Source organism: Sciurus carolinensis, chromosome 9 (genome assembly GCF_902686445.1).
Source record: "Sciurus carolinensis chromosome 9, mSciCar1.2, whole genome shotgun sequence".
NCBI lineage: Eukaryota > Metazoa > Chordata > Mammalia > Rodentia > Sciuridae > Sciurus > Sciurus carolinensis.
In genome coordinates this window covers 37,530,041-37,533,936 of record NC_062221.1, presented here as the reverse complement: position 1 = coordinate 37,533,936, position 3,896 = coordinate 37,530,041, and positions in this window count along the sequence as shown.

Genomic DNA, 3,896 nt, shown 5'->3' with positions numbered 1-3,896 from the left:
TTCTGCAAAATGAGTGTGGTGTAGAGAGGAATGAAAAATTGAATTTTCTTAGTTACAAATCAGGAAACTAATGATATATGTGATTGTAAACAAATAGGAGAAGAGTGAACAAGAAATTCCACTGAATCAGTAAGAGAGAAATGCGTAGTATTTTTTTTGTTACCACTAGATAAATATGTTCTAATTCCTGCACTTCTCTCAAGCATGCTACAACTTTATGAACAATGGTTCTATATATTCTATACTCTATACATTAAAAAGGTGTCAAATACATACTCTTAATAGCACTCTACAAAATAAAAAATATCATTGAATACTAATTCATTGACTTGCAATTACAGAACCCTCCAATATATTCCTTGACTATATATCAATTTTAAGGTTTTTATACTGAATAACAAGAAATAAAACTTTTCTTAGTACCCTAGAAGTGTCAACCAGTGAAGCTGAATGCTAAAATGCAGGCAAACACCATGATACAAAGAGATAAAACAACTGGTTCCAGGTGTGGGGACTCCAAACTATAAAAGTCAAAATTGATCATGATATTCAACAAAAGAATGTTCCAGATAACACGAAACCATTGCTACAACAAATCCAGAAAATGGAAAGAGAAAGAAGGTAACTCCGAGTTTTTTGAAGAATTTTATGTTCACCTTGAAGAATTTACACCTGTATTCCAAATGAGAAAGCATAAAGTTGTTTTTCTCCATTTCCCAGGAAGTTCAATTAAGAAAAAGGTTTATAAGAGAAGTTGTTAAAAATTAGGGTATGATTGATTGGAAGCCTGGGTATCTAGATTCATAGAATGTCTAGTTTCCTCTCACAATGCACAACCTGCTCTGTGACAAGAACAAAACATGATGAGGGAATTCTAAATGATGAGATAATGAGGAAAAGGCTTAACAATCACCAGTGACATATTCTCAAAGAACCTCACTAATATATTGACTGATCCTACCAAAGATAACTGGTAAATCTAGTGGGGTAGCAATCTACAGTTCAACTCCTAGCAGGCTTCATCACAGGAGCCTACTTAGGCTCAGTCCCCAGGAACAAAGGAAGAGCGTTGAGGTTACAGTCATTATGGTGTGTTTTGTAAAGTTTGATGGCCTACTAAAATATTTTAAAGGTTTGGTTGATAGATGATGGGCAGCACTGACCGAGTAAAACAGGTCCAACATTTGTACATCCACTACTACCCTAGAGAAGTCATTAACAAAGAACTAAAGTAGAACTAGAGCAAGGCTGAGGACTTCCATATTCCACTGAATTTTTGATACTGATGTGATCTAATACCTAAACCACTACATTATAAAAATCAAATCCTTCTATAATCAAATAAAGGTGTTCAACTTAGCAAGAATTTACTAATTTACAATCAATATGAACATTTTTTTCTATTATACACTTTGGATTAAGATGACTTCTGTATTTCAGAAATATGCTCCTCAACTTCATGGTTGGTTGGAATGGATCAGAGAAATCTTTATTCTAATACTTATTGTCGTTACTGAAGCAATCCTTCCTCTCTATATTCTAGCCAATGTGTAGAATTATGAAGTTTTCAAATTTGGCTAAGAAGTACACACTGCTCCTAATTTGTGTAAGCACTAAGCAATGTTTCTTTGGAATATTTTGTGTTTCTTCCAGTCCTGGGAAGTTTCTTCACCATAAGCTTCAATCAGTATTCTAGTGAGGACTCAAAGTGCCCTGCAGACCACTAGAGGACCATGAAGACCACTGGAGTTCTATTCCTGAGCAAGTGTCTTCTCTCACTGTCCTGGTCTTGCCTGACTCTCATCTCCTCCTCCTTAACTCAAGGAAGTTGCTAGGCTCTATTTGGCTATGTCCACTAACCTGTACCATAGCCTAGAAAGGATGGCAGTAAGTTGAGTACTTATCCAAAAGGACACATTTGTTTCCTGTCTCTCAAAGATTGCTGTTTGTGATGGGATCAGTGGTGCACACCAGCAATCCCAGCAGTTTAGGAGGCTGAGGCAGGGGAATCACAAGTTCAAAGTCAGAGGTAGCAAATTGGTAGGACCCTGCCTCCCCCACCAAAAAAACACAACTAAACAAAGGAAAAAAATGGGTGGAGACCCATTGCCACTGGGATTTATCCCAGGAATGCAAGAATGAATCAACATGTAAAAATGGAGTGTAGCTGGGCTTGGTGGTGCACTCCTGTGATTCCAGAGACTCTTGAGGCTGAGACAGGAGGACCAAAGTTCCAGGCAACCCTCAGCAACACAGTCAGGTCCTCAGCCACTTAAAGAGAATTTGACTCAATACAAAATAGAAAGGACTGTGGATGAAACTCAGTGGTAAAACATCCCTGGGTTAAATCCCCAGTGCACACCATGAAAAAACGTTATATAGGTGATAGTCTGAGACATTATCAGGAACTGGGATTGGAGAGATGGCCAACACTGATTCCAATATCAGGCAGGATCTCTCCTCACTGGGCACATGGTTCTGCAGTGAATGCAAGATATATTTCAGACCACATCACATCAGATGATTGTAAGAAGTGACAAAATTGGTAATCACACTTGTGATTGGAAAAAGGCACTCCACACCTCATAACTGACACTGGGCTGGAAGAGAGTGAAAACAGATATAAGATATCCACACAAGAGGGTTGGAGTTTGCTAGTACTTTACACTGAAACCTGAAACACCATTTTCCTAAGCAGAGAATGGTTTCTTGCAACTACCTACCATGTGTAGAAATGTTTTATATTATAATACACATTCTTATCACACATTATGTAGTTAGTTTATACTGTGATTTTCCCCACAGTTTCTTGAACATAGTGTCTTCTTGTCTTGGACCCAGTCAGTTATTAAACACTAAAATTTGGAATAATGATCATTATGTTGTAAACCACAATAATAGTGAAGGAAAAAAAATCAACACAATCATTTAATTCAGAAAAACGTTGTGACAAAATCTAATCCTTTCCATGACTGAAAAGGGAACACATACACACACAAAAGAGACACAAGAAACTTCCACAACCTGATGTATGACATTTATGAAATATTTAACAAGTTTATTAAAAGTTAAAGGCACTGACATTAGGCAAGAAAAAATTGTTTAAATATTCACTGGAGAAAAAAAAAAACAGGAAAAACTGTTTGTACATGCTGAGATCTTCCATATAGAACTCCCTAAGCCAGTAAAAAATTGGACTCCCCCTATAACACCTTGGGAAGCTACATGGGAGTCTGACACAGAGTAGGATCAGAAGTTGGAGGACAACCTTGTCAATTTAGTGATTCTATGCCTCAAAATAAATAGAGATGGGAATGTAGTTCAGTGGTAGAGTGCTTGCCTACCAAGCATACAGCCCTGGTTTTGATTTTGATCCCCAGTACCACACACAAATTCTCTCCCTCTCTCCTCTTTCTCTCTTGAACCCTCTCTGTCTCTGTCTCTGTCTCTGTCTCTCTCTCTCTCTCTCTCTCTCTCTCTCTCACACACACACACACACACACACACACACACACACACACACAAGATACATATGTCAACAGACAAATAGAATTAGCAATATACAAGTTCCCTTTCTATTCTGTACTATCCTGGTTGGTGGGTTTTCTCTCTTCTCACCTTCAGCCCTTGCCAGGAAGGCCACAAGGTCACTTGCTGTGATTATTACAGACGCCATATTTTAAGGATGAGAGAAATGCTAAGTGTCTTGCCCAAGGGCAAAACGCCAGAGAGTATGAATTCATGAGCTTAGGTGTCCAGAGAGCATCTCTCTAACCTTCCAGGAGGTACTTCTCCCAGCCCCTCAAAGCCTCCCCAGGAAACACATTTCTTTGAATCTAGAACAGACAGGCAGAGCAGTCATAGAATCAGCAAAAAATTTTATGGGGGTTGGAGAG